At 40.9% G+C, this 18,462-nt stretch overlaps 1 protein-coding gene across 4 annotated transcripts in view; it reads left to right on the top strand.

Annotated features, from left to right (window-relative positions):
• The window catches only part of Lyrm4 (LYR motif containing 4), a 151,975-nt gene that overhangs the window by 107,601 nt on the left and 25,912 nt on the right, over positions 1 to 18,462 (top strand). Inside the window, exons 3-4 of one of the 4 annotated variants that reach the window (XR_007109448.1) lie at positions 14,932 to 15,259; positions 16,055 to 16,130. The exons of 1 other annotated variant lie outside the window; for it this stretch is intronic. The gene's annotated coding sequence lies outside the window, so the exon portion shown is untranslated. Of the gene's footprint in view, positions 1 to 14,931; positions 15,260 to 15,702; positions 15,918 to 16,054; positions 16,131 to 18,462 lie in introns of those variants that run through there. 2 more of the 4 variants (XR_007109449.1, XR_007109447.1) reach the window with 2 other exon arrangements.

Below are 18,462 nucleotides of genomic sequence, written 5' to 3'. Positions count from 1 at the left end.
TTCCAGTGAACTGACTGCTTCTCTGTTTCAAAGGACTGATTCAGTGAGTTCAGCATGGGGAGCATATACGTGTGCACTTGGTGTGCACGTGCACGCGCACACACATACAGTTTCTGGCCCTCACCACTGCAGAAACCTGAACCGTTCACAGGCGCCTGTGATTTCAGCACCCTTACTCAGGCCTGGGTGCCCTCCATCAGAAGCTTGGGCTTTGGTGGAAAGGGCCACCTCTTCCCCATCTGCAGAAAAGAGACTCAGGTCTGCCTCAGGTCTGTGGAGGCTGCCTTTCCTTCGGAGTTCAGGCCATATCCTTAGGGCATAGTCACCATCTTCAGAACTAACAACATAGTTCACTATCAGGGATGTGATAAGAGGTTATACATTCTTTACCTTTGTCTCCTACTGCAGCAAATGCTTTTGAAGATGGATGACACCATCCCATTGAAAAGTTCACTATTGAATTACCACAATTTTAAATCTGCATAGTGACCTCTGGGGACCCAAGCATGAAAAATGAACTGACAGTTTGTCTAGCTGCCTCCAAACATTTCTCAAGACTTTTCTTCCTGCCCTTTTTTCTTAGTGGTAGAAATCAACTGATGTGTCAGGGACTGGATCGTGTATGATACTTGGGAATGCACACAATTCTGAGAGCTTATAAAATATCAATTAAGCATTTGCTTTGCTTAATGCTTTAAACCTTTCCAAGAGCACTCCCATACATTATCTTTTTAACCTTCAAAGTAGCTAGGAGAGGCAATTATTACGTTTTGCTGCTGAGAAAACAGGCCAACACTGCAACAAGGTAATGCAGAACCAGTATTAGTATTCCAGTTTTCTAGGCTGCAAATATCCCTTAGCAGTAGAGCGGTTGCCTAGCATACACAAGGCCCTAGATTTGATCCCCAGCGTTGCAAAAGGAAAACAAATCCCTGTTTTCTGGTACATCCCTCAGCATGCTGATACAAAAACATGTTGACTATTAAAAAGTATCTATATGTTTACCTGCTCCCCACCTCCCCACATACAAGTCATTGAAACCTAGTTACTGAAAAATGACAGAATTTATCAGCATTGGTAATTTCCATGCTGTATATATATGATTACTGGTAGCTGAGAATTTAACTCATAATCCAGTAGAGTGTGAATACCTATCCAGTGGATTAATTAGTAATTAATCTAGCAAAAGTCAAGGCAGGGAATTTTGTGATACTGTACAGAAATGAAGCAAGGTTTCTCTATCATTCTTTCTGCACAATCAGCTGGCCATCCTCTTAGAATGGCATTATTTATAAAAAGTCCCACAGGACTTCTGGGGTGAGAAGACATGAATTCTGATACCCCCTCTGACACAATGAAATTTAGGTTGTTACTATACCTCTATGAATTTGACTTTTTATAATCCACAAAAATAAGGTGTCGAGTTATTTCTGTGCTTTCATCTTTGCCCTGTGTGATGTGAGTTCCTACGTGCTCTTCTCTCTCTTGTCACCCTCCTTTATAACCTCCTTTCTCACCCGACCTGGGCTGAGGGGCTGCAGTGGGTGGTATCAGCAATACCTTAAAAATCAACATTATATAGACCCAGCTTGTAGATCTTATATGATACTCCCTCTGCTGTTTAATTCCACTAAATTAAATTTTTATGTTAACTTAGTAGGCTAATATTTTATGAACTTGTAAGATTGAATATACAGAATGGAATCAATATTTCTGATAATTACTTGATGGGGGTGGGGAGGTTCACTAGAAAGTCATTTAAAACTTGTAGACTGATACTGATTAAAATTAGTGGCTTGAAGATTTAAAGATCTAATTTTCAGTGTTCCCCCCACCTTGGTTTATTCTATAACTTAGGTAAAAATTGTTACCTTAGCAGTTATGCTAACATTTAGCAGGTATTTTTCTTTACTAGATTTAGGGAAGAACCAGTAATTTAGAATCAGAAAAGTCTCTGTATCCCTGTATAGGGTGTTCTGAGGCTTTATTGCTGCAATTTAATATTTTTATCTGGGATGTCCTAAGGGATAAGCTCTCAGTTTTCTCTTTGGATTTATTAGAATCTGCCTTTGTATCTTTTTGTATTCACAGAGTATGTGTTCATCTCATTCAAACATTCATAGATGACCCTAGAAATATTAATAAACCCTTAAAATTGTTGAGTATCATACAACAGTGGCCCTCAATTCTAGCCACTTACCAGTCTTTAAGATGTCAGAGATGATTTTGATAACTGCCCCTATTGAAAACCCCAGCTCTCAACAAAAGTGTTGCATTTTGTGTCATGACGTAGATACTACACGTTACTCAGGATCTCATCTTTAACATCTTTAACAGAGAAGGAAACTGAGACTGTGGGAGGTTAGATCACCCCACGCCCCAAGGAGGGTCTGGCATCTCCACCAGGCTGGGCAGGCACACGGCACATGCTATTTTATGACCTGGGGCCTTGCATTTAAGGCTATCAGCAAAAATAAAATTGAAAACTTAGTATATTGTGCCAGTTGTGAAACCACAAAGAGGCAGAGTTAGGTGAATACTCCCTTCACTTAAGAAACTTGAAGACCCAAAGATATTAATATCCTATTAAGGACATACCACTAGTTGTCACATGGTCTGGAGATAAAAATCTAAATACTTTTTCTATGTACTCATACCTTTTTCCACATGCCATCAGGTTCATCATCAAAGGCCAGTGGATAGCATTGCCCTCTGCCACATGATTAAGTTATCCTTCTGACCTACCTAAGTAGCCATCAGCCATCAGCAGAGTCGGCCCAAAGAGGAGGACTCAAGAAGATAGAGTCTCACCATCGAGAATGGCTCCCATCAGCAGGCTAGCTTGAGCTGGGTGATTTGATTAGCTCGTTGTCAACTCAGGCAGTGAGGAAGCAGCTTTTGTAATCGGACTGTGGGAGGGCAGGGACAGACAGGGCAGGGACTACCAGCTCGACAGTGCCAGCCAGAGGAAGGTGGCCAGATGCTACCTCACATCCTCATTGACCCCTGCCAGCCATGACTTCTAACTGGATATTTTTTCCAAGGCAGATACAATGGGATATACTCTTTTCATTAGAAGGATGACAAATTATTAAGTTAATTGTCTCATTCTCCATTTCATCTAGCATGTCATCCTTTTAAGTTGATTGTATGATTACAAGTTCTTTATTGTCTGTGGATGCCGCCCTGCATGGCACAAGCATTTGTGGGAGGTAATGTTTTCCTAAGGAACACTCTTGTTATCAGGTTCCTGCCAGCCTTGTCCCATTAATGGGGAAAACACATGGTAGAGCAGGAAGAGCACAGAGCTGAAGGTCTGCCACTCTTAACCATAAGCCACCTAACCCTGGATTGCTTTGCTTCCTCATTGCCGTAGTTGGGATCTTAAATGTCCCCCAAAGCTCATGTGTTAAAGGCCTACTCACAAGCCTGTGGCACTCTTATAAGGTGATGGAACCCTTCGGAGGTGGGGCCTAGAGGAAGGGAGTTAGATTGTTGGGGGCATCCCCTTGGAGGGGATATTGAGACCCCAGCTCCTTCCTCCTCTTCCCCTCCCCTTCCCCCTTTGCTTCCCAGCCACCAAAGGAGAGCGACCTCCTCTCCCATTGTCCTCCTGCCATGATACACTGTGCTGCCACAGGCCCAAAGCAACAGGACCAAGTGACCTCTGAAACCATGAGCTAATGTAAAGTCATCCTTTTAAGTTGATTTTCTCAGGTGTTATGTCCCAGTGATGGAAAGCTGACTAACATTTAACTCATCTCTAAATGAAATTGGGTTAGTGATTTGTCTTTGAAATTTTTTGCAGTTCTTATACTTTGTGGATACAGTGATTCATGCTGACAATAATATAATAATACTTTCATTTATTCTTTAAATATGTTTGTATAGCCTTCTACATCCACAAGGCTATGCTAGATGCTGTGGGCAGTGCAGCAATGAATCCCACAAAGATGCTGCCCTCCTAGAGCCTTCCATCCAGGCTGGGTGATAGTTAGGAACATAATAATTCTCCCAAAATACCAGTTTGGGAAGAATGTGGAAAAATAAACTTGTATTTACAACCTGTCTTTCTGTCCTCAGGATTGTACTTGATACTTATGTACATTTAATTTAATCATCACAGTAATTGAACCAGGTAGGTATTACTGTCCCATTTTGTAAAAAAAAAAAAAAAGAATAATTTATTCAGAGAATAAATAATCTTCCCCTAGTTGTCCAATTAGTAAGTTGAGCCAGGATTTAGAAAAACAAGCCTTTCTGATTTCAAAGCCTATGTTTTTCTATTAGATCATGCTGACTTCTGATAAGATGTGTAATGAATTGATAACAGGAGACCATATATGCCATTTAGGGCAAGGAAAGCACATTTTGGTAGAGGAGCCGTTTGCACAAACACCTAAAAATGGTGGAATTGATAGGTTTGAGCTGCAGAGAATATTTCCAGCGGGACTCTGGAGGGAGAAGGTAGTGGGCAGCCTGAAGCCCATACGTATGTACTCAACTCTGTGAGCAACACCTGGAAGGAGTTGGGGTAGACCAGATAAAAAAGTCAGTGGGCAGATGAAGGTTTCAGAAGTTATTTAAAAGACATTTGGGAGCCACCGAAGATTTGGAGTACTGCTAATATGGATAAGGAGTTGAGTGGACTGATAGGGGTGCCATTTGAAATGGAAAATCAGAAAGGAGAGGAGACATGGAAGAGAAAACCATATGCTTCCTATTCAGTGGTGTCATCAGAAAAATCACATGCAAGCATAGGAACAGACCTGAGAGACACAGTGAGAAACTCAGGTTTTAGTGACTGAATGCAAGGGATTGCTTCAGCTGTAATTCTAGAACTCTGGAAGTGCCAGACCCCGAGCATGTAGGGGTCATGCACTTGTAAGGAGTCGAAACCATGTAATGAATTTCTTGCATTGTGCTCTTCCCAGAGTACACCTCACATTTGGTACATTTGCTTTGTGAGGTGACCAAAGGAGAGGTACAAAGAATAATTATGCTAATAGCTATTGAGTGCCTACTGTGTTACCAGTCACTGTACCTCAGACCTCACATCCTGAGGAGGTATGTGTTGCTCTTCCCTCCATTTTACATGGAAGGAAGTGGCATAAAGTTAAATAACTTAATCAAGGTCACACAACTAGAAAATGGTGAGCCCAGATCTGATCACCTTCAGGTCCCCAGGCTTGGCTAAACCAAGAAGGAAATGAGATCCTGCCATAGGGGACAGTCAGACTCAAAAAGAAAAAAAGAATTGCAAAGAGTGCAAATATGGTCAGTCTGTCTGTTTACTAGTTTGCCATTCAAAACTGAGTATAAGGATTGAGAATGGAGTTGCTTTAAACCATGCATGCTTATGAGCTCACTACTGTTAGCAATCACCTGCCTTCCCCAAAGCTTACATAGTGAGCTTTATGGAACAGATGGCTGTTGTGCATTACTGCCTCTTAATACCCCATATTCCTTTAGCTTGAAACAAGGGTGAACATCCGAATGTCAGCGAGGACTCAGCCACACCAGAGGCGTGATTCTTCTGCATAACTGCTTCTGTGAATGAAGAATTAACATTTAACATTTGCCCTTTTTTCACTTATCCTAGAATCTCTTGACATTTTTTTTAAATGAATGTTTTGCTTATAGGCAATCATTCATAGGAGTGACAAAGTTAGTACTGTGATGAGCTGCTAAGAGAGCATGTCCTTGGAATGACTTCCTACTTACTCATTTTGTGTGCACGCACATGCACACACACACACGTATGTACTTATATGATGTAAGTGGAACTGCATACCTGATTTTTCCGTATCTAAATAATTTATATCTACTACATATAAATTGCTTTACATTCAAGTAATCCTCCTGCCTCTGCCTCCCAGTCACAGCCCAGAGGAAGGGTTTACTGGAAGCCATGGCCACTCATCCCACATTCTTTTAAAAAACCCCTGTGATATCCTCATTTCCACAGCTGCCAAGGCCTTTGGGGATACTTTTATTCCAGAATACATACCAAGGTCTTTAGATTAAGTTTACCCCCAACTTTAGTGTTTGGAAAATGTCTCTCTGGAGAAGCTATAAGGACCAGTAGTTTGAGCTGTGATTTTGAAAGCAGACATCTAAGGTTTACGACAAGCTGTCTGACCTTGGCTAACCACTGAAAGTCTCCCTTGTGTCAGCTTCAGTGTTTGAGATAATGAGCCAGAAGTCATCCTTGATATCTGCGTCCTCAAAACCTGCAAGGATTCTTGAGGTAAGGCCGTAGAGTACCGTGAGTCTTGGGTTGAAGGGCCTCTCAAGGGAAATCTCACGATCGCAGGACTTCTTTGTTAACATGCTTTTCCCACATATCTTGGTTTCTAGCAGGTCTTCATTTTATGATCATCACCACGTTAGTACCTACTTCATTTGTATTTTTGAAAACCTGAAAGTATTACACATACTAATTGAATTATTAATGAGCACTCAGAACTGTACCTCCAACAGGAAGCTAAATTGACTAAATATCACTCAGTCATTTATCTGAAATATGGTATCATCATACAACCCTAAAAATACAATTTTTAATGGGAAATTTCAGGCTTACAGTAGTTTTGAAATATCAAACAAGCATCATACCAAAAACGAAATTTTGTTCAAGGAGCTATTATAAACTGTTCAAGAAATGAAATCTTGAGTTCTGAAAAAATCTCAAAAATCCATATTTACTTTTATACTTGGAATTCATGATAAATGGCAAGGCAGTTAATATATACCTATTATCTATTTATATGTCTATGTAGATCAATATATTTATAGGTTCAATTAGCAGTTTCATTATACATTTTATATAAATGGAAAATTATTTCAAATAAGAGGCTATCATTTTTAAGAATTATAGTTGATATAGTTTAGAGAGAACTGATGTCTTTTTTGGTTTGGTTTGTTTTGGTTCTTGAGATGCATTGTTGTCTTGATGCCCAGGCTGGTTTCAAAGTCCTGGACTCAAGTGCTCTTCCTGCCTCTGCCTCCCAGCTAGCTAAGACTACAGGCATGTGCCACTACACCCAGCTCTGAGAGAAGTGATTTCTTAGTTGCACTACGTGTGTGTATATGGGGTCTAGGTGTATATAAGTGTGTCTCCTTCCTGGATAAATATTATTATTCATCATCTAATTGAAAATTCTTCTTATATTAAATTTTTTTCATGATTTTTCTTACTTTTTTATCCTTATTTTGCCCTTAACATTTAACTTCTTGTCACTCAGCTTGGGCTCTGTCTCTTCTGCTCTGGGAGGCCCAGTTGGCTTTGCTGTAGTCTGTCACTCTTTGAAGTGCAGGAGTTAAGAGATTCATAGGTAGGATGCTAGGTACACCCCAGAAGCTGAGAATGATCAGCTAAGAGAAAATGTACCTAACTTAAACAAAAATGGGGTCAGGCGAGATGGTGCATGCCTGTAATCCCAGAGGCCCAGGAGGCTAACGCAAGAGGATCATGAGTTCAAAACCAGCCCCAGCAACTTAGCAAGACCCTAAGCAACTCAGCAAAACCCTGTCTCTAAATAAAGTATATCAAAAAGGGCTGGGGATGTGGCTCAGTGGTTAAGCGCCCCTGGGTTCAATCCCTGATACCAAAAAAATGAAAAATGGGACAAAAGCCTATGGTCTGTCCCCAAGTGGGCATGAATCTGGGGTATCTGACCACCTGCCCCTGGGCACTCACCCCATAGCAAGAGCAGAAATAAATAACTGTTGTAGACACCACATCTATAAAGGTGCTCAACATCGGTCACAACTACTCTTTGATGAAAAACTTTAGACTCTGTACCACAATTGTAACAACCAGTATAAGAATAGGACTCCAGTAGCTCAGAAAACAAGCAAGAATTGACAGATGGGGCTGAGATTGTGGCTCAGTGGTAGAGCGCTTGACTAGCACACGTGAGGCACTGGGTTCAATCCCCAAGTATCACATTAAAAAAAACTAAATAAACAAAATAAAGGTATTGTGTCCATCTACAACTAAAAATATTTTTTAAAAAAGGATGCCTTCTTCACCAATTCTGCCTACCTGCCTGCCTGCCTTCATTTATTAAAAAAAAAAAAAGAATTGACAGATGGGCTTACATTAAATTGCAAAGCTTCTTCACAGCAAAGAAAACAATCAACAGACTGAAGAGACAACGTACAGAAAGAAAGAAAATATTTGCCAGCTGTTCATCTAACAGAAGATTAATCACCATAATATATAAAGAACTCAAAAACATCACCAATGCTGGGCATGTTGGCTCACATCTCTAATCCCAGCAGCTCAGAAGGCTGAGGCAGGAGGATCACAAGTTCAAAGCCAGCTTCAGGAACATACTGAGACTCTAAGCAACTCAGCAAGATCCTGTCTCTAAATAAAATATAAAAGATGGCTCAGAATGTGACTGGGTGGTTGAGGACCCCTGGGTTCAATCCCTGTGACCAAAGAAACAAAACAAAAACTCACCAAAAGAACAAGTAATCCAATTGAAATGGGTATATGATCTGATCAGACTCTTCTCAAAAGAAAAAAAAATAGAATGGTTGGTATGAGTCCAAGAATGCCAGAATGGTTCAGTATATAAAAATGGCCAGTAAATATATGAAAACATGCTCAATATCCTTAGCCATCAGTAAAATACAAATCAAAACTAACTTGAGATTCCTTAGTCAGAATGACTTTTATCAAAAAAATAACTAATACTGGTGAGGATGTGTAGAAAAAAGAGCCCTTATGCACTGTTGGTGGGAATGTAAATTAGTACGTCACTATTCCTCGAAAAAACAAAAATAGAACTAACATATGATCCAGCTAATTCACTTCTAGGTATTTATCCAGAGAAAATCAAGTCAGCATACAGAAGAGATACCTGCATACCCATGTTGATTAGTGCTCATAATAGACAAGATATTGAATCAGCCTACATATTTCCAACACATGCGTGTATAAGAAAATATGGAATGTGTCACAGTGGATTATTTATTCAACCATAAAGAATGAAATATTATTATTTGAAGGAAAATTAATGGAACTGAAGGAAATCAGGTTAAACAAAACAAGCAAGACACAGAAAAGCATGGCATGTTTTCTTTCATATGTGGAAACAAAGAAAAGATGACTTGAAAGTAGAAGAGGGATTCTTAGGGAATGGAAAGGAGACCAAGCAAGCGGTTAAGAGAAGGCAGAAGTGAGGGTGAACATGATCAATACATGCTATATGCACACATGGAAATGTCACAGAAATCCATTTATCTGTACAATATTGTTAATAAAAATAAGAAAATCCTTTCTAGGAAGAAAATAAAAGAACATTTAGTTGTTCAGAGTTCTAACTCCCCCCACAGCACCATGCTGTCATACTACCTGATCATCTTGCGGCTTGTCAAGGCTCTGTGTCTGTTTCACGCTTTCAGTCAATGTTGAGGCATTGAGTGGTCAGCAGTGCAGACAGGTCCCTGTTCCCAGGAGCTTATGGTCTACACTGTCAGACGTTAATGTAAACACACACAGGTGAGTATGTCATAACCAGCCATATGTAATAAGTGCTACTAGGGAGGGCTGCCTGGGAGCGTGGCAGGGGACACCAGGCAAGGATGTCTTCTGAGCAAGTACAGTTAGTATGGGACCTGGCGACAAGAATAAGCGAGTGAAGGGGAGCATGGGGAAGGGCAGGCAGCCTGAGGAGAGACAGTCTGCGTAGCCACCCAGAGTGTTAAAAAACATGATCCATTTCAGGAACCAAAGATGACAGGAATTGTTTCCTTGGTCCACATGAGAGGGAAGTCTCTATGTCCTCAGCTAACTGATTTACAAAAGAGAAGTTGAACAATAATCTCTCATCAGTGCAGCTGTTAATGAGACCTGGTGCTTCCAGAAAAATTAGTACCACACTGTTACCTCCCTGGGAAAATAAGGAGAAGCAAGACAGAAGGGCCTAATTTGATCCCCAGGTAACAGCACCTGACTTGGCTTACTAACACAGGGAAGCTGGCAGTGGGGAGAAGGAAATGGAAATGTCTTGTGACTGGTAATCTTTTCTCTGCCTCCTGGTTCCTTTAACCAAAGATTAGAAGGAATATATTAATAAAACAATCATGTGAGTATATATAAAATTTGGCTAGTCCCAGGACTTTTTTTTATTAATATGGGGCATTGTGGGATAACCCACAGTTTCAAACCTAACCTCACACTGATTCTGAGCAAAAGGGGACACTCATCCACTTAATGGGCACAGCATTTTAGATGAAGGCCTAAAGTGATTGCTTGTTGCAAGCCTCATTAGGTACTTCTGTCCCAAAATCCAGGTTAAAATGTTAGAACATCAGAGCATTCAAGTAAAATGACTAATTACCCATTTGTTTCCTAGAGTAGTTAACTCGATTAAAGAAAATCCCCCGAATGCCTGTTTTGTTAAGGTGATAAAATGAGTGCACATAAAACATAAATATATGTTGAAATTAAAAGAAAAGAAAAACTTTTAGCTTAAATACAAGTATCACAGCAAAACTTAACCTGTCACCCAACTAGCATCCTTAAAGTGTAAAATTCCAAATTTGCCAGTAGTCTCCAAACTGATAAATTCAGAAAAGTAACAAGTGCCAGTGGTCATGGCTTCCTGCGAGCCATTGAGGTTTGCCTTCTGAGTAGGAAAAGTCCCTGCTGCAGGGAGGACCAATGATGGCAAAAACATGGTCAATCCCAGTGCTACATTCTCACGTGCTCTTCTGCTTTTCTATATATTGGTTCAAAATGGCCATTTTAGGTTTCCCCTCCTTCCCTTACCCACCCCTCAAGAGCTAACTAGGCCTGGGTTGATTAATTCAGGCCTCACTTTGGCAGTGTCCTTCAAAGTTGAGTGTGAGGAGATGGGGCAGCTATGAGATGGGCTACTGACGATCTCAGCCACAGTGGGTCCACTGCAGAGAGCCTGGAATCTGCACTCAGCAAGTTCTGCATGAGTTACCTAGTGGTATTGGCAAAGCAAACACTTGAGTTTGAATCCTGGCTCTCCATTTACCAGCTCTGTGACCCTGGACAAGTTCCTATATTTAATTTCTCTGCATCACAGTTTTCTCACTGCCAAAATATGAAGATAACAGTGTCTCCCCCAGAAAATGATGTGAGATGTAAGACGAATACAATTACCAGACACAGTCCTATTACTTGGTTCCAGTGAAGTCTAATCTAAGTCTAATCATCAGTAACACACCCCTCAGCACTTTGCACAATGTACTCCATTCACAGGCATGTATGTACTAGGACTGGGTAGGGGAAAGATACTGCTAAAGTACTTCCAAACGTCCAGGCTCTCAGTACGTGGGTGAACATGTCAACCTGTGCTTCAGTAGCCCACAGTCTAATGGCGTAGGAAGTTCTGAAAACAGCGTTATAACCACCATATGCAATGAGAGGAGATTAGAATATTTTAAGCAATTAGGCGATAATGTAAGTATGTGCTAAAGGAATAGCAATAATGAGAAGTAATTGCAGAGAGCTGATAGTGGAGGCATAGTGTCCAGGTAGAAGACTCAGTTCAAATGTGACCCTTTGAGAGGCAGCAGATTGGAGTGCCAGTGGGAATGGAAAGCATGCATGAAACTGAGAGATCATTTAATGGCTTGCTAAATACGCTGGTTTGGGGGTCTAGAGATAGTTGTGGTCTAGCAATACGGATTTAACCGTCAATATTGTAGCATAGGCAATGAAACCTCAGGTGTAAGTGAGACCAGGGAGTGGAGATTAAAGACATATTGGTGACCTTCCTGATGTTTTATACCATTGCATATTTGATCTGCATACAGATTAAAGAAATGAAATGATTTTTCCTATCTACTCCATGGTAACTATCTCTCCTGTGATTGCCCCCCTCACACACACACACCCCATAATGGGTAGAATCTTCTTGCATTCTCTTTAGATAAAGCTTTTTTTCTCTATTTTGTGGACAGGAAGGCCTTGGTTGTCGCAGAGAACTACCCTCACTGTCATAGTAATGAGGAAGGAGTCAGATGCTGGATCTTAGTTCTCACTCCATTTCAGTCCTAGTTCCATGTGAAATCAAGCACATCTCTTAATCTTTGAAAATCTCAGTGTTCTCTCCTGCAAAAATGAGAATAATAGTACTTACTTTATAGAACAGTTGTACATTGTGCATGAGATAATGCAATTAAACTGGTTGGCATTCCACCAGGCCCAGAAGAAATAGATGTAAGCTATTATCTCTACTTATCATAAGCATATTTTCTTTCCTTTGTTAAAATAGAGGAACAAAAACAAAAAATATCTGAGAAGGAGCAGGAAAGACTTGCCTTAGACTTCAACTACTTTGGCAAAATATCAGCACACAGATTGTGTGTTTGAAGTAATGGCTTGGTATTTACCACAGAGATGTGCCTGACTTCTCTACTCTCTCTAGAAATTACCTTCCTGCTGCAGACCAGATGTCAGGGCCTGCCTTTCTGTGTTCTTCATGAGGTGCATTTCCTTCTCTGGGGTCACCCCATCAAGCATATCACATACTGGGCCTATGCTAGAAATTATGTGACCTGCACCTCCTTACTGTGAACCTTCAAAACATCCCAGCAGGTCAGACCTAAAAGGAACTGAGAAGACACAGCATGGCCTTGCTGAGACACATCCAGAAAGGGACCACAAAGAGTCTGCCTGGAAAGCCTGGTACCTTTAAGTCCTGCAGACACTTATCTGTTCCTGCTTCCAGACAGTTGTAGCTAGGTGCTGTTGAAATGCTGAAGGTTCCCCCATCCCCCAAGGCCATGGGTCGCTAGGAGTTTCTGGCAAAGAGGGGAAGAAAAACCCTGTGATTTCATATCCCATGGGAGAATTTCACTTGATATATTTCTCACAAATAAGCCATTCCTTTTCCTTGGGCGTACTAAGGCAAGCCCTCTCTCTTACCCAAAACTCACCTGCATGTCAGTGCAGCGATGCTGAGCTACACACAGCCATAGCAACAAATCCAGGGAACAGCAGTCAGAGCCCGGGGAAGCCCCAGATGACTTGGCCTTGAAGAAACCATCTGACAGGCATTTGCTTTTCCTCACACATACTTGGTAAGCCATTCTGACGATGTGGTCACATCAAATCTCTCATCTTCTCTAAGCATTTCTTTTTCTGGGTATGAAATAGCTCTTTGGGAAAGAAAGCAATTTGATGTCAGGGGCTCCTTTGAGCCTTGGGAATTAGGCTTCAGAATCTTGGAATTTGAGCTCAGCTGCTGGTGGAAAATACACTGTGAATGTTTTATTCAGTAATGCATATATAACATTGAGCAGAATCCAAATACATAAATCACTTATACAATAGCTGTTAAGAGGTACCTTCCAGCAGCTTTTCAGAACCCAGCTGCCAGAATCACTCGCAAAGTCCTCGAGTGCCATCTGCTGGCCGAATTTTTTATTATGCTGGTAAATTCTTGGTAGTTCCTATTTTTGGTCCCTTTCCCCAACCCACACCACAGTCTCTTCATAGTTCTTTGACACTCAGATTTTTCTGTGATAAAATTTGCCCCACCAACCCTGAATTTCCCCGTGCTTTTGAAGATTGCAGAGAAGACCCTTCACACTCTTTAAAATGCTAGCAGGTGGCACAGTGGCACGCACCTGTAATCCCAGAAACTTAGCCAGGCCCTATCTCAAAATTAAAAATAAAAGGGACTGGGTCTGTAGCTCAGTGGTAGACCCCTACTCTATGGTTTTAATCCCAATACAAAAAAAAAAAAATAGGACAGAGTAAACACAGGCTAGAGAGTAGAGATGACAAAGCAGATTTTTACCCCTTGGACTCTGAATGTGGGCTGCATGCTGGCCTGCATCTCAAAGCCCAGGACTCAGTACTCAGCTTGTCTTTTTAATGGACTCTGTCATTGCAACTATCAGCCACTTTATAATCACCAATGTATCACATCAAAGAAATAGAAATTTTAACATCACCAGCAAAACCTGCCAACAAATAAGCATGGACTTACCCTCTTAACAGGCCTAAAGATTGTTGCCAGTAGCAAAACTTTGCCCCAGAAGTTTCTGTGAATCACTAGAGCCAGCAGGCAAATTTGGTCAACAACATAGGAATGACCACCATACCCAGAGTGACAGCAGAAAGCTGACAGAGCGTCAGACTCTTCTAAACTGAAGGTCTACTCGCACTGCAGTTCTTGACCTCTGTCGTATGGCTACAGGCCATATGTTAGAGTGCTAACAGCTGTCACCTGAGCCTTCTAAATTCAGTTGTCAGCATCCCCCTTGAGCCATTCTGAACATGAAGTGGCATCAAGATCTCCCCAGCTCTGAAGCAATACATGTGGCATCCCTGGAAGGTTTATGAAAGGCTGGACAGGGTGTCCAAAATGCAGCCAGGTAATGAGTCAGGGTAGGCAAGAATTCTGATGAAACGGAATGCTGATGAAAACATGGGAGACCACCCCCCGCGATGTGACCTCTGAGACACCTGCAAGGCCAGCAGACGGGCCATGATTAGAGATGTATGAGTCTTTATAAGCAGAGGCGTTCCAAAAAGTAAAGTTACGTGGCAGTTACTAAAGCAAACTAGGTTCTTCAAATCTAGTCATGGCTGTAAGCCCCAAAGAGATGTTGCCAGCTAGCATTCTTTCCAAATACAAATGCTAAGTCATGGGGGCAGGGGGATAATGATCATTTCAAATTTAAAAGGAAAAATTAAAAAGCAGGTGGCTTTGTCACTTTGATGATTGAACTGTGGAAGTGTATTTGGAATGATAAAATGGTAGAAATGAAAATCAAGAAATCTAACAGATTGTAAACTCAAAGACCTTGTGTATCCATTTTTGCTGCACAGTAGTCACCTCTGAAAACATAGAGGGGTTAAAACAAGAATCATCACTTATAACCACACTCAGACAGTGCATGTCAAGGATGTCGTGTGTTGCTCCGCAGGGACTAAACCTCAGCTAGAAGACCTGAATGCTGGGAGCTGGAATCATCTTCTTCATTACTTGGCTGGCACCTGATGCCGTCTGGCAGCTGGGGGCCTAGCCAGGACCGTCAGCCAGAACATGCTTGCACAGCCTCTCTCTGAAGCCTGGATTCCCTCCCAATATGGTGGCTGGGTTCCCAGAGCCAGGGTCCCAAGTAAGAGCCAGTCAGAATCCATTTTGCCTTCAGGACATAACCTTAGGAATTGTCAAGGTCACAGAACCTGCCCAGGCTCAAGGAGAATGAACTGAAACTCCTGCCTATGGAAGAAGGTCAAGCCACTTTGTAGGTGAGCATGTGGGGTGCAGGGCTGTCATTGAAAGACATCGTCAGCCATACTTGTTTCATTTTTTACTCTGGACCACATCCCTACCCACATACAGTTACAGGGAGTATGTCATAGACCCTCAGTGGCCACCAGACAGGTTTGTGACAGGTGCTTGGGTGGACCAGTGGGGCAACTGTAGTTGTGGTTTTCTCTCCCATTTTCAGTTTGACCAGGTCTTAGCCTCTTTGGGTCTGTTTCTTCTTCCTGGAAACAAACCACTGAGCTCAGGCTGGGGGTGTCCTTCAGAGGTAGAGCCCGTGCCTAGTATATGTGGGGCACTGGGTTCCATCTCCAAAGCCAAAAAGTAGAGAAGAGAGAAAGGAAGGAAGATAGAGCTCTACACCAGTGATTATTAGCTTTTTTTAACATCCCTTTTTTTTTTTTTTTTTTTTTTTTTCCCATAGTTCTGACGGCACTAAAGTTTGGGAAAGCCTCCCTTGAATTCTGTTTTCCCTTGAGAATTCTGAGTTAGATGATCTTCAAAATCACCCTCTATTCCCCATCTCCCATGAGCATTAAGACCTTGGACAAAATCTTTTGTCTTTTGGGGTTTCCATTTCTTACTCTGTAAAATGATGGCTTACTAAATTACCAGTGAAACTTTTTCCAGCCAAGTGGTAGTATTTATTTTAACATAATAAGTTTCCTTTCTCTACACCAAAACTGTTTTGCTACTGTGGATATGTGAGAATGTCAAAGAAATCCTGTGCTTACAAGTCCCTACCCAGACTCTTTGAGATCTTTTCCTTTTTGCAGAACAACAGAAGTCTAGAGCAGCTTTTGTGGCTAGAAGAGGCTTGGAACTCCTCCCACTCTCCATTTTACAAGTGAGAAAACAGGCCCAGAGACAAGTTACTTGCCCAAGGTCAGAGGGCGAGTTAGAAGCCAGTCAGTGTAAAGTCCCATTTCCCAGGGCAGTTAACTGCACTGCACATCATCCTTTTAATAGAAGAAGAAAGGAGGTGTCAGTCTCCATCACTCCTAGGAGGGGCGGTGCCCGCAACAGTGCCTTCTGCATTTTAACTTCTCAAATGTGACAAAGGCTCCGTTCGTTTTTCTAAAAGTATAGATTTTCAGACATGAACACTCTAGATTTAAAAAACTGAAAGTCCAACGTAATTATAAGCAAAGGTAATTAGGATCACACACAGAGGTTCTTGGTGTTACTTCTTTGGAGAACAATGTTTGAACACTCCCAGAACTGGTACTTTAAAAAACACACTGACAGACTTTTTTATTGATGAGGTTAATTATGAAGGTGGAGGGAGGTTGCATGAGGAAGACTATTTTTCAGTGTAGGAAAAAGGGTCTACACTTTGGTTTCAATCTGTTATCTTTTATTTGTAATTGTGATAAAATACACATAACAAAGTTTACCATCTTAACCATCTTTAAGTGTCTGTTACACTGTTAGAATGCTTGAGTGGATAAGGAAGTGACCTATAAAGGAACTGCTAGGCCTCACAGCACAAAGTGGCTTCTGCAAGCCCAAATCCATGCTCCAGATACTGGGTCCTCCACCACACATATAAATACCTGCAAAACACTATGAGACATTTTCGATTTGCAAAATCCTTAGACCATGTCCTAGTTTGTCTAAACCTATATGTTGGTCTCCTCCAGTGCTAATGCCTATGTACAGATAAATTCCTCTTCCTCAAAATGTGTTTTATAAGTCTTGCCATATTTTGATTAAACTTTATTAAATATCTTATTAAATATTTAGCATTTAATATCTTATTAAATATCTTATGTAATATTAGATACAATTATAGTAGAAGTGTAATCCAAGGCTAAAGTTTTAAAACATTTGATACTACTCTTCAGTTTACTAGTTCAGTTTGTGTTCTTTTTGTAAATGAAGGATGACCTACATTATGAGTAGCTCTTGATATTTTGTTTCCTAACTTGGAAGTATATTCCTTGTAGGTCAGTCAACACTTCAGATGTGATATGTTCACCATGTTTCTGGAACCGCCGGTGATGAGGTGGTTTGAACTCTGACTCTGTTAAATGAGGTGAAAGTGCAGTGCAATGTGCTGCCCAAAGAGGTCAGGGGCACTGGGCTAGCAGTTCTTCCTGAGCCAGGTCACCAGCTGTTGTCGTTTCGAAAGGCTGTTTACACTCTCTAGGCCTCGCCTTCTTGTCCCTACAACAGAGTGGTACTTTTTTTTTTTTTAAAGTTTGTAATAGACACACAATTGTACATGTTTATGAAGTATAATGTGATACTTTGATACATGTCTACATTTTGTAATGATCAAATCAGGGTAATTAACATTTCTTTGTGTTGAGAACCTTCAAACTCCTTTCCTCTAGTTATTTTGAGATTTCATGATAAATTATAAATTATAATTACCCTGCTATGATAGAGAACACTAAAATGTATTCCTCCTAACTATTTTGGTGGCCATTATCCATCCTCTCTCTATGTTCCATGTCCCAACAATTTCCAGCCTCTGGTGACCACTGACTCTCCCCTTCTGTGAGATCAAATTTTTTAATGGGAATATGTGGTGTTTTTCTTTCTGTGCCTAGTTTATTTCACTCAAAGTGGTGTCCTCCATTTCCATCCGTGTCCCACAAATGACAGGATCTCATTCTTTCATGACTGAATAATATGCAAATGCCCAAAATGTATATGAAAAAAATGCTCAGCATTACTAATCATTGGAGAAATGCAAATCAGAACCACAAGGAGATATCATCTTTCCCCAGTCAGAATGGCTTTTATCAGAAAAACAGAAAATAAAATGCTAACAAGGTTGCAGAGAAAGAGGAGCACTTGTATATACTGTTGATTAGGACAATTGTGACAGAAGATAATGTGGAAGCTCCTCAGAAAACTGGCAGTAGGCCTGCCATATATCCAGTGTTCCAGTACTGGGTACATATCCAAAAACAATGGATCCGTATTTCTTAGGGATCACTGCATTTCCATGTTTATTACAGGGCTATTCACAATAACCAAGATAATGTGCCTGTTGACAGCTGGATGGATAAAGATATAGTATACATACACCAAGAGATTTAATACCTACTTAGAATATTAACAAGAACAGAATTCAATTATAGATAATGAAGTGCCTCGAGTGAATGCCTGGAACATAGTAGGTATTGAATGAACATTAGTGTTTTTCTTCTGAGGTTAAACTCTCCCTTAC

This window comes from Sciurus carolinensis, chromosome 7 (genome assembly GCF_902686445.1).
Source record: "Sciurus carolinensis chromosome 7, mSciCar1.2, whole genome shotgun sequence".
Taxonomy (NCBI): Eukaryota; Metazoa; Chordata; class Mammalia; order Rodentia; family Sciuridae; genus Sciurus; species Sciurus carolinensis.
The sequence above is the reverse complement of the archived record's forward strand: the minus strand, read 5'-3'. Positions and strand labels throughout refer to the sequence as shown.